This window comes from Panthera leo, chromosome D1 (genome assembly GCF_018350215.1).
Source record: "Panthera leo isolate Ple1 chromosome D1, P.leo_Ple1_pat1.1, whole genome shotgun sequence".
In the NCBI taxonomy this organism is placed as follows: Eukaryota; Metazoa; Chordata; class Mammalia; order Carnivora; family Felidae; genus Panthera; species Panthera leo.
The window spans coordinates 93,151,365-93,164,716 of record NC_056688.1 but is presented as its reverse complement, the minus strand read 5'-3'; the positions used below and the strand labels follow the sequence as shown (position 1 = coordinate 93,164,716).

Below are 13,352 nucleotides of genomic sequence, written 5' to 3'. Positions count from 1 at the left end.
ATCTGTCCATATTGTATCACCATTGCTTGTAACTGGCAGACCTATTATTCACCCGCTTTCCTTCCCCAAGTAAACAGTTCATTCATCCATCATTCACGATGTTGTAAGAGGCCAAAGAACCAGGCACCGTGCTAAATGACATGGGTATCAGTAAGTGTTCAAATAGCCAGTTCTTCTGCAAACTGACTTGTAATGTATCTTTCTCCGCTCACCTGTAAGGCTAGTTTTGTTTTTCTCATTTATTTCTAATGGTTATTTCTAACAAGTAGTTATACATTTAGAGTAGGAATTCTTTGTCCTATGCAACACAAATAGTTTTCCCATTGTTGTGGTTTCTTGTTATTGCACATATGGAACCTATTTTTTGCTTACTGTCTCTTCCATTTAACTTTCTCGTCAGCTTTTCTTTTTCAGAAGCTAGCTGGAAGTAGGGAGGGGGTGGCAAAGGGTCCACAGAGGAACCTGAGCCTGGTCTCCCAAAGTAATACAGTAAAAAGAATTGGGCAAATTGGGCAGATGTTGAGCCAGTTTTGAATTAACATCAACAGATGTGATCAGGATAATGGGGGTAGCAGAGGAGTCAGTGATAACTTTCATAATGCATGACACATAATGGGAAGTTAACATCCATCTGTTGAAATAAGTGACCAGTTGATCCCTTATGTAGAGAATTTTCTTTCCTATAAATCCCAGTAATCGTGAAGGAAATTTCTTATTTGTAGTGTATACAAGTTGGGGTTCATTGCAATGATTGCTCCGATTCTTCACTCTCTTTTATCTTGTAACTTTACAACTTGTCGCCCCCCATCGGGGGTAGAATGACCTGTCCCATCCCTGGACAATGGGCTCAACTAAGTGATTTGCTTTAGCCAACAGAAAGTCACCATATGTGATTCATACAAAAGCACTCATGCCTTTCTGCTTCCTCTCTTGGACGTCTACTACGCCAAGAAATTTGCTTAGGCCAAGCTGATGAAGGGAGAGAGACATACAAAATGGGGCTGAGCTGCCCCAGTGACCCAAGTTGAGTCTATTTTATATCAGCTAACAGTGATCCCAGCCAAGATCAGAAGAGCCACTTAACCAATCTCTGACTGGCCTATAGACTCATGAGAGAAAATAAATGATAACTGATTTCAGCTACCAAGCTTTGGGATGGTTAACTATGCAGCAATTGCTAGCTGATACAAAAGTTATAATTCTCTGATTATCATTTTACGTGGTTACATCTTTTATTAGTTTTTTTTCTATTTAGTAATTGCAGTAAGTACATCATCTTTCTAACATTTTTGTGTACCACAGTGAAAAGAATATCCAGTAAGAGGCAAAAGACATATATTCTCCCATTTCCTAATGTCATATAGTCTTAGACACTTATTCAATTATGTACACAATATTAGAAATAACAAAAAAAAAATCTCATTAAATCAATCATGCTTTGGGCAGCGGGGGGTGGGGGATGAATACAGACATAAGCAAGTCATTTCCATCTAGTATCATAACAGGAAGTATATGTTAAAACCATGATCTCTGAAGCAAAATAATCTGAGCTAAAAATCTTGCCTCTGTCACTTTCTAGCTGGGTGCCCTCAACTCTACTTTCATTATCTATAAAATGGGATGGTAATTAATTACACCTAACTCATAAAATTATTTACAGGATTGCATGAGTTGACATTTATCACATACTTAGAACATACTTTGAACTTGGCATTCACAAATGTCATTAAATGCCAGTTATTGCTAAAAAAAATTTTAACGTAGGGAAGCACCAAAAAGTAAGACCATATGGGGTAGAAACTGGGTGGAGAGGTAGCCACTGTAGAAACAAATCTGCAAATCTACTTGGACTTTAGTATCTTCATCTGTTTTTCAAGGAACAAAGAAGGAATAACCATTAGGATATCTTATAGTTCTAAAATACAACATTCTGGTCTAGCATAACATTTCGTATGGCATAACACATGTACTAAGTTCCCACGGAATACGGCATTTTTATCATTAAAGTAGTTTTCAAAAGAAGTTGATCTAAAGAAGTTAAGTCACGTGTCATTATGTGTGACGATAGAGGCAAGCTTCATACGATTATCCCACAGTATATTGTGACCCCGTTTAATAGAATTGAGAGTGAAAGGGACTATCTATTCCCAGAATTGATAACCTAAACACCCAAATCCTAAGTGTTTGAATTGAATACAGTGGCCTCAAGCCTGTGAAATCAAATTAATAAACACAACAGAAATGTCCATGTTTTCTCAATGTTTAAGCAAAGTTACTGAATTCCTTCTGTTTGCTATTTTGTATTTCTGGTTACAAGATGCTGTCCTCTGCTGTTTGCTGAAGATCACACCAGGTAGAGTCACCAGCACACAGGGAAACAACATGGTAGTTTCATTTCACCAACCAAATGCCTATAAATCAGGAGAGGAAAACAAATACAGGATTCTGTATGCCCCCAGACAAACCTGGCATGTCAGCACCATGTTCCTCTTCGCCAGGGCTATCTCATTTTAATGGCATTTGTCCACCCCAAGCTTTTGGCAACTCAGAGGGACTAACCGGAAGTGTGACAATGGGACCGATCCCATTGCTCATTGGGTAATTATTTCCTCTAAAAGAGCTTGTATAAAGAATTCTACTTGAACACATACCCTGTCTTTGTTGACAGTTCCTGGCAACTTCTAGTGAACAGATATTTATATATTTGTTTATATTTACATCATTGCTGAACAACAATTTAGTTTGCATGTGTATTTGTATGATGGTTAGCTTGTTTAGTACTCATTTCAATTCTCCTTGAGTAAGATCATTCAGGGACAAATGTGGCATTTTCGTCTCCCCACAGGTTACACATTCACCTCCAGAGCTGATAACTGTAGCCGGAATGCCTGTGACGGTCTGAGATGTATTCCCCATACTACCTAGAAGTAGTAGCAAAACTAGGAGAATTGCTATTGAATAGATCTGGGTTCAAAACTTGTCTATGGCATTTACCAAGTATGTGGCTTTAGCGTCCCCTTCTCCATCTTTAAAAATCTCTCAAGGGGATGTTTTGAGTTTTAAATAAGTTGATGTATATGAGAAGTCAGCAAAAGAGTATGCCATATAGATGCCCCATAATCACTGGTTTGAGTCTGAATCAAAAAATGAAAACCAAATGACTAATGCAAGGTCCCATATAGTGTGAATGGGTAGCTGATGTGGAAAAAGAATAAGAAGGTAAACAGGAATGGGAAGCCTTCCTTTTTCTTTTTTGGCTAAATAGCACTGATCCTTCCCTGCTGCTTTGTTTGATAGATTAATTCATTCTGAAAGGCTTTAAAGATGTCTGGTAGGTAGCTAATAATCAGCTTTGAAAAACAAATCATTGGCCTTTCCCTTGCTGTCAAAGTCCCTAAAAAGGAAATTTGCATTTCAAATGGCTTCTAGTTTACTTCAGAACCCGAGTGTAGACTCCTTTGAAGCTATCTAGAGTAACTAGTAAGTGTAATTTTTAATGGTTTTTAGTTGATAAACTATAATTGGCATATAAGGGTAAGAGCTTCAAAAGACAAAGTTACAGTCAACTGCCCATTAATGTTTTAAGTCAATCAATACAGCATTTATTTAAAACTGGAAGCAATGCCATTACCCCTCAAGAAATTTACATGTTGATGCAATTCATAACTCCATCAGAGCTTTTCAAAAAGATGGAGAAATTATAATAAATCACAATCCATGGGTAAAGAAAGGCCTTTCCCCTTGCCAATTCTGAACATTTGAGACACATATTACAGCACGTGCTTAGTACCCAAATACATGTATAAATGTAATTCTCCTTTCATTTTCAAATGCTAAGTGGAAAAAAAAAATCCATGTAGTATAAAGGGAACAGGAAAGAAAAAAAAAAAAAAAAACACTTGGTGTCAAGTTGGATATGCCTCTGATGTTCCCTTAGGAAAAATCTCCTTTTTCTCTAATGACATTTCTCATTCTGATGAACTCACTTTGTTTAAATTGTTTTAAAGCCAAGTACGCATTCTGATCTCTTAAAAATAAAATCAGCACAAAGATCATTAATTAGGGAGCCTGAAATATATATATTTTCCCTTCTCCTCCAACATACACACTTTTTTATTGACAATTATATAGTGGAGAAAGAAACCAACACGAATGTAGTACTAATATTTATTTCCTGGGCCCTCCATGTTTCTAAGAATACCCTGTGAAATTGACATGTGGCACTTGGCCCACCCCACCCACCCCCACCCCGACCCCTTAACAGGAGTTGATGGAAAAGCCCACAACCAGGAGGAAGGATGTTGGAATTGAGTTGTCAAGCTGTCCTGGATGTCTTGTACAAACTGAACAGGCCAATTTACTGCAAGGCTGCATAGGCTGAAGGCTCCTATCTCGCCTTTACAGTGCTTTCTCATGTTGAGATTATCCTCCTGGACCACAGTCTCCCTTCCCAGCAGCTTTTCGGTTACTCCTAGATGCCTTCAGATCAGCCTATCCTGTCCTGGGTAATAGTACCGTGTTAATCCTTACCTTGTGACCAGCCTGCTTGGCTAGGGAGAGGAGAGTCTCTTGCACAGCAATCTGAAAAGCAACAGCTTTGTGTGTTTGGTGATATTTTTGAATCCTAGTGGTGATTTGATTTCAATGTCTTCCCCTTTGTAGCTCCAACTCCTGGCTTTCGGGATGAAAACAGGCAGGCTTTTAGAAAAAAATTGACAACTTCTCCCACACAAATCCCTGAGTTTCTTTGCCTATTACTAACCTCTCGGAGCGTGGGGGTTGCTTTGAAATTCAGCTGTTCCGGCTCTGCCCTCCAGGTGGCAGCAGTGCCACACCGCAGAGGCTCCAATCCCCTCGTCCCCGACTTCAAGTGTTAATGCAATTGACCAATCAGTGCTAAGATGATGGGAGGTAATTGGGTAATTGTATTTTACTGATCACAAGCAGAGAAAGGGAAGGGAAAAGGGGAAAGAAAGAGGGGCAGAGGAGGAAAGGGACTGCAGTCCGAGAGGAGGTTTGGGGAGCTAGGACCCAAAACGTCAGGACGTGGCACTGGCTGGGAGAAAGGCTGCCGCGGGCACAAGGAGTGCATTTATTTATCGGGGGAGAGCGGGGAGGGCGGGGGGCGGGAGGGGAGCGGGCGGGGGAGGAAGAGAGTTGAGGCCGGAGTGGATGGAAGGGGACCGGGGTTTCTGCCGCGCAGGGAGCCGCGAGCCAGGGCGATGGCGCTAAGGACGGCGCGGAGCAGCTGCGCTCCCGGGAACGCGTCTCCTCGCGGAGGACCCGCCAGCGTCGGGAAGGTCTGCGCGAAGAGAGACCAACTTGTGGCTCCAAAATGCACCCGACGCAGCTGGAAATGAGATCAAAGCTGCAGTTTCCTTCGAGAAGGAGGCGAGGAGCCCGCGATTAGGGATTTAACAAAATTCTCAACCTCCTTCGTTCCGTTTTCTATTTTCCTTTTTTTCTTTCCTTATTATTACGATTTCTAAATTTGCCTCACACCCCGTCGGTCCCCCTCACTTCGCCTTGCCCGTTTGAAATAAAAGCCCAGTTTGAACTTCTTTCGCCGCGGCGCCCCCGGATGCGCTGCCCGCTGATGGAGGAGAAGGGGACCCCGGGGCTGGCGGGGGCCACCGGCGAGGGACCGCGTCACGCGTCTCCCCCGTGATCCCGGCGCTGATCGCGGAGTTCTGCAACACCTGGAGGGTCTGGACCGGGTGCCGGGGGTGGGGGCGGGGACAGAGGAAACGAAAGCCACCCCGAGCCTTAAAAAAAAGAAGAAGAAAAAAAAAAGTAGCGGGGGGGGGGGGTTGGGGAGAGGAATGGGTTTCTTCTTGACAGCTGACGGAGCCTTGAAATTTTCCTCCACTACCCCCGCCCCCGCCCCCGCCCCCGCCCCCCGCACTCCATTTAACGTGAGATTATGAAATTGCAGAGGCGGTGGAGGGAAGGAGACAGGATATAACAGGGAGTTTGGAGGGAGAGGGGAAGGTGGCTGGCCGGGTGGCTGAAATCAAAAATCCAATTGCGCACTGGGTTGTGATGAGAAATCTAATCAGATCTTTGGAGAAGGGGCCGGCCGGAAGGGTGGCGAGTGGGGGGAGTTGATCCCCAAATTCTTCGAAGGGGGAGCAAGGGGTGAGGAATCAATGATGTAAAAGGAGACTTTTTCGGTGGCGGTGGCGGTTGGGTGCCTTGCAAAAATGAAGGATGCGGGACGCAGCTCTCTCTTGGAACCGAACGCCGTGGATAAACTGATTGTGCAAGAGAAACGGAAGGAGGAAGCTTTTCCTTGTGAGACCTGGATCTTAACACAAATGTGTATATGTGCCCACAGGCAGCCTTGAAAAATGAAATAAACCAGTGTCGGACCCACGGGGCTTGGTGTGTTCTGACATAAATAAATAATAATAAAACAGCTGCCCCCCCCTCCCCAAAGGATGATTGGAAATGGAGAACGGAGGATCCACAAAGAAAAAGTATGTTCGTTTTTCTCTATAAAGGAGAAAGTAAGCCAAGGAGATATTTTTGGAATTGAAAGTTTGGGGCTTTTTTTTTTAGGAAAGTAAAGACCTGCTATGGTGGTGTTTTCTCTTCTTTTTGAATTTCCCACAAGAGGAGAGGGAATTAATAATACATCTGCAAAGAAATTTCGGAGAAGAAAAGTTGACCGCGGCAGAATGAGGCATTGATTGGGGGAGACAAACCAGCAGAGAGCACAGTTGGATTTGTGCCTATGTTGACTAAAATTGATGGATAATTGCAGTTGGATTTTTCTTCATCAACCTCCCCCCCACCTTTTTTTTTTTTCTTTCTTTCTTTCTTTCTTTTTGGTGTCAAGATCATGCGTTTTCGCTTGTTCTTAACCACCTGGATTTCCATCTGGATGTTGCTGTGATCAGTCTGAAATACAGTGAGTGATCCTTATTTTCTTATTTTATTGATGAAGAAAATGCACATTAATTTAGCAATCCCGGTTCCTATATCCCCTCACCCCTTTCAGTGTGATTTTTAAAGACCTGGCTGTTGGGGGCCAGGAAATAAGGAGAGGGTGGCCCAGGCATATGTTCCCTCAGCTTGTGCTCACCAATGAGCCGGTTTGTTATAATGATGCAGGTTGTCTGCATCCTGGGCAAAGGCCTTTGCAAATCTTCACCAGGGGAAAAAAATCTCCCCAAGAAAGGCGCTGCAGTGTGGGGTGCCTGTGCTGTGTGATTGACACTCTAGAATGCCTTTAAGTTGCAGGGCAGCCCTGGAGTTAGATGCACAAATGTTTAGCCATTGGAAATCGAAGGGACCCAATTTAAATTTCATTATCCAACCTGACATTGCAGATCAACAGAATGTATTAACACAAAAATATGATAATACACCGAGCAGATGAAGGATGGCTTCTGGCTTCTGGCGGGTGGGTGGATTGAGGGAGGGCGAGTGGGCATGGGGGAGGAAGTGGTGGAAAGAGGTGGCTGCGTTTGCCCCATATGTATTGCACACACATGCTCCAGTGTGGTCCTCAGATTACCTAGGTTCTCACCAGTGCTAAGAAAGAGAAGGAGGACCCACTTCTCTTCAACCTAACCTCCTTCAAACTAACCACTTCTTTGGATAACGGAGAGGCTATACGTAGATCGAAGGTGGCTTGGGCAGTTGGCTTGGGTTTTGCCAGAAACGTTTCTAACATCACCAAAACGGGGCTCTTGAGAAAAAAGGCAGAAATCTACTGTCCTGTGGCAACTTAGATAAGGAGCTAAAGAAAAGGTTTGTGTGTTAAGCCCCAGTGCTTCTCAAGTGCCAGCTTTGTCTTGGGAGAGAGAGGCCACTAAAGAAAAATAAGAGAAGCTTGAAAATGCTTGGAGAGCCTGGGGGCCTGTAGGATCACCCCTCTTTCCATCTCCTGTAGGATCACCCCTCTTTCCATCTCCTTCCTCCTCCATAGTTTCCAGGGTCATGGAGCTGGCTTTTAATTTTTTGTTTAACAGAACTCTTCCTCTTCATCCTTCTATATTCCTCTCGGGGGCCTTTTATCAGAATCATAGACTCCTATAACTTTAGAGCCAGAAGACTCCTCAGAGGTCTCATGCCAATAAAAGGAGGAAACTGAGGCCTAGACAAGCTATAACTCTGGGTAACAGCCAAACCTTATGAGACAGGTGACTCACACAAGCCTTAGAACTGCAGGCAAAAGTCAGTTTGGGATCCAAGCCGGATAGGAATCAACCGTATATGACAGGGCTACTTCTGTCCCCACAGCTGCCATTTTTATCTAGAAGGGTCAAGGAAGGAAACTGTCCTGAGAGCTTGAAGTAGACTCCTATTACTTTGGACCTTAAAAGTAGCCCATCTCCACTATTCATATCCTTTCTTAGATTTTTTTTTTTTTAATAGCAGAGCTCAGATAACCCTAGTTTTAATACTACTAAAAAAAAAAAAGATCCTCAACTCTGGTATATCCCAAAGGAGATAAGAGGCAGAAATCTCCTGGGTCCCTTCTTGGTGTTGGGCACATTTAATCTGGTGAGTGGTGGTCCCTGGAGAGTCATTAAGAACCATGGAGTTAGATTTATATTAGAGAGATCATAACAGAAACCAGAAACACCCTGCTAAAAGCATCTGAGTCTGTTCCTACACTCACATAATCTATTCTTATCCTTTTCATTACTCCTTAACTAAACTAGCCTACAGCTGAGCACTTCTTTAATTTATTTTTCTGGGCACATGTTTCCTGTTGGGACACAGATCGGGCAATAAATTTACCAACCTATGAAAATAATCGTGCAGGATTTTCTTTTTCTCCTCTGAGTCCTTGTAGGTTTCAGCATATCTTAAAATTCCTTGCAGGTTTTCTGCAAGGTTTTCTGCAAGGTTTTGTTTGCTCGTTTGTTTTGTTTTTACGTGACCACAATGAAGTCACCACTTGTGATCATAGATTTACTCAAGTTATCTCAAGTTTCTGCTCAGTTGCAACTTAGCACAGGTGACAAAAGAGAAAAAGGAAAAATAAAAGTGAACTTTGATTGTTTTTACTGGACAGCTCAGCTCTGGGCTTCACGTGGGAAACCCATCCAGTCATGCAATCAGCCTGGCTCTGCCCATCAATGGAGGTCTTCTCCCTTCCTTCCTTCCTTCCTTCCTTCCTTCCTTCCTTCCTCTCTATTTCTTTCCTCTCTCTCTTTTCTGGAATTCAGAATTTCTTCACTGCTACTCCAATTAGATCTCAGAGTGTGTCCCTCTCCTAAACCTTGTCAGCTCCTCTCTGTACCCTCCACACCTGCAAACTTCTCTGTAAAGAGAGGGGAGAAAAGAAGGGGATGGTGGCGGAGGGCAGACGGAGAGAGAAAAGGGGTATAGATATGTTTAAAGTCGTGGGCTGAAACGTGTTCTCCCACTCACCTCCACTTAAACGTGTTCTTCAGATCTAGAGATGATGGAGCATCTAAGGGTGTCATCATTTTCCATGCCGGTGAGTCACTTCACCAGCATTATAGTTAGGGACATGCCAGCTTGGGGGTTAGCCCCTTTCTTTTGGCGTTCAGAGTTGGCCTAATACTTTAGGCAACTTGCTCGTGGTCTGATGGAAGAATTTCGACCATGTTAGACTAGGAAAGTTACCTCACTGCAGCTTATCTCAGGGCTGAGGGTCGTACCCACTGAATAACATTCCTGAGTAGATACTTGTATACTGGGATTCTGCTGAGGGCCACAGGCCCATAACACTACTGGATTTTGCAAGTTTTGAGGTTGCCTTTTCAAATATCTCCCCCTCTCTGACTTAATCACTGTGCCCTTTGGGCAATATCTTTAATTTCTTTGACCCTCAGTGTTCTCATCTGTATGGTGGGGATGATAATGTCAGCAAGTTAGAATTGCTTTGTGACTTGAAAGTAATGTTATGCAAAGCCCCAAGCACAACAGACCCTCTGAGGAAGGCTGTTAGTTATGGTTGTTCTTGGATTAATTTGGATTAACTTGCTGGGGATTTAATAGAGGCTGGCCGAGCACTTTACCAGTTCTAGTGGCTACACTTGAGAACTAGGGAATGCGCAACTGACCTTACAGGAGTTGCCAGATTCTTCTTTTGATGTCTTATCAGGACAGATTGACTGTACTAGATCACTTTAGATAGGAAATGCTGCTTCAAGCCCGAAGCTGAAAATCAAGATTTTCTCCTTAAGTTACAGAAAAATAAATCTCAGCAAAAATAATACTTGAGAGAGATTTTAGCAAAAAATAATGCTGTTGTGTATACTTTCGGTCTAAAAGTTGCATGTGATAGCTCTTGTATATTAAATGTATAATTTTAGCTATAAATTACATTGTCTGCCTCTGGCATGCTCAAAGTAAAGACAGGTTTCTAGACAATTATATAACTTAAAGTAGCTAGTATAAAATTCCATTAATATTAAGGCCCCCAAGTCCACAGTTTGAATGCATAGCCTTCCTAATTATAATGAATTCTATGTTAGTTGAAAATCTTCACTTTGTGATAGGATAAGGGCCTGACAGGGGAATGAAATCAAGAGTCCATGTAGACATGCTTGTCTTCTACTTTGTGTGTTCAAATCTTCCAACATCAACTTACCAGTGGTTTTCTGAGGCAGCCAGTCACGGTCATTGCTCATAATTTCATTGTCTACAACAGCAGCCCTGTGCTGTGTCCTTTTTGTCAACATGTTTCCAGAGACCTGTTCTCCGGGGGGAAAAGGAGTCCTACTGTTTTAATTATTGTTATTCTTGATATCTTATCTGTGGGTGATAACGGGAAAGTCAGGCTGAGGAATTGCCCACTGGAATTCTATACTGTTTTCTTTCCAATTAGGAAAGCGGTTTGAAATCTGTGTTAATTTTGGAAAAGCATCTTAAAGCTAATCATTTTCACTTCAGTGGAAGTTCTTACCATTTCATAAATTTTACTTTTTTGGGTGCTTCTTAAAGGTGAAATGTGGACTCTGGTATCATAAGTGAATTTGAATATTCAGCTTTCCACTGGGTCATGAGTGTTACATGCACTATCTAACCTCTCAGAGTCTGTTTGCTCATCTGTAAACTAGAGGTAATAACACCCGTATAGAACTGACTGCCATGAGGATGAAATCAGATCGCGTATGTTACGTACAGTAGGCATTTAATAAGTGCACATTTAAATTGAGCATCTATGATTTCAGTTTCATGCATAGTTTACCAAAAAAAAAAAAAAACCCTGATATTGTCTTGTTTGAGGGAAGCAGTTAACCTAAATTCATGTTGCTATAGATTTTAAAAAGGAGAAATACATTAATAGGGTCAGAGTAACACAAATGGGTACAACTATTTTTGGCGAGATCCTACACTTTTTTTCTTCTAAGTTTTTATTTGAATCTCCAGGTCCTCATCCTGACAAGTGCCTTCCTTAATCCCCATCACCTATTTCACCCACCCCCTCAGCCTCCTTCCCTCTGGTAACTGTCAGTTTGTTCTCTATAGTTGAGAGTCTTGTTTCTTGGTTTCCCTCCCCTCCTCCTCTCTCTCCCCATCCTCCCCTTTGCTCATTTGTTTTGTTTTGGTAAGATAACACGCTTTTAAAGTGTATTTGGGAGTGCTTTAGTGAGTGTCATTCCCTCAGGAAACGACTGAAGCATACCTTGTGAATTATGGAAAACATACTCTGTGTCCACGTAAACTTTGTTTAGGTTGCCAAGTACTTTGTCACACAGACATAAAAAATTAATGATTTATAAATGGTGTCTTGGAGGAGTCTCCGGGGAGATCAAGACTCTCTTGCCTCTTACTGTTTCTTCAAAAGGATTCCTCTGGGGAGATGTGAATTTGACAGTTGAAATTTGGGCGGGCAGATCCTGTGGCTGAGACAGTGTGCTTGTAACGCTCTCTGACGGCGAGGGTTGTATTTGTTTTCTGGCATGTTTTCAGCATCTCAGAAGAGTGTCTGACAAACAGTGTCCATGCGGTAGATAGTCTTTGAATGGCTAATTGAATTTGGTTTGAGACATCCCCTCCAAAAAACTCAACCGCATGTGTATCTGTGTGCTCGCACCTGCCTACCAACATGAAACCTGGCTTTCAGGAATCTAGGGAGGCTTAATGAGAAATGCCAATGGCTATACGGACTCTGTGTGTGTGTGCGTGTGTGTGTGTGTGTGTGTGTGTGTGTGTGTGTGTGTGTGTGTGGTGATATCTGTACCCACACATACACACAGATTAAGCATCTATTGAGTGGCTCCCTTATGTTGGAAATCTTGAGGTCCGAAAGTTGGGTGATACAGTGTATTTTTCCTACTCTTGATGCTATCAGTAAGGGACTGTAACAATTTGTTTGAGTCATTTTACCTCGTTTAGGTCAGGTTTCTATTCTCCTCTATTAAATGTAAAAACTAAGGTTTCTTCAAGCTAAGATTTTTGGATTCTGAATTTATAATTGACTACCTAGGAATTCAGGATTTCTAGAAACTGAAAATATTAATCCCTGATCTTGGGATACCAGTTGTTAAAATGTAGAGTATAGTATTCTAAGAGGAAAGCAAAATGAATGTTATAATGGTAGACACGTAGGATAAAAAGGTGAAGGAAATCTCTGAAGTGTTTGTAGGGGAAATATAATGGGATTTGGAATAGATGGACATTGAATTCCAAATTTGTTTCACACCTGTTAGCTCGTGGATCCTAAGTAGAAATTAACCTTTCTAGGCCTCAGTTTCCTCAACTGTAAGAATAGAGATAATTTTTTTTTGCAGTTATTTTGGGAGCATTGAGATGTCTATGCATTTGGCACATGATCAGTTCACAATAAATGCTAGCTCACTTTCTTTTCATTGAAATCTTTGGTTATTTTTCACAGAAATGGGAACGTTTAACTGAAAGTCTCTTGAGTGTTTTGCTTTATATTTATACTGAATATGTAAATGAAGGATTTTGCCAACTTACCATCAAAGTTGGTAATATTACTTTTGATAATGCTGCTAATGTCAGTCATTTTTATAATGAAGTCTAAAAATGATGAAAAAACTTATGTAAGACGAATAAACTTTTATTTCAACCTTGGCATCAGCTGATGGTAGATTTCTATGCTCATGGAAGGAAGCTTTTAACACTTATGGAGATCATGAGGATAATTTCCTGATAGCAATGGGAACTACCATTTATTGAGCATTTGGTATGCACCAGGCACTGTGTCGAAATTATACAGCTTTCTGCTTAATTCTCATCTAGAGAACTGAAACACAAAGAAGCTAAATAATTTGTCTAAGGTTATACAGCAACTAATGAATGCAGCTAGAAGTAGAAGCTATATTTCTTCTGGCTTTAGAACCTGAGAATCAGTAAATTCAGGCTTGCTGACTTGGTAACAAATAAACTTGCCA

The 13,352-nt window shown here is 41.8% G+C and overlaps 1 protein-coding gene across 2 annotated transcripts in view; it reads left to right on the top strand.

Annotated features, from left to right (window-relative positions):
- The first annotated feature begins 5,954 nt into the window (after positions 1-5,954).
- Positions 5,955-13,352, top strand: part of LRRC4C (leucine rich repeat containing 4C) — a 164,619-nt gene continuing 157,221 nt past the window's right edge. For both annotated transcript variants that reach the window (XM_042906416.1, XM_042906413.1), the window contains exon 1: positions 5,955-6,913. The gene's annotated coding sequence lies outside the window, so the exon portion shown is untranslated. The remainder of the gene's footprint in view (positions 6,914-13,352) is intronic.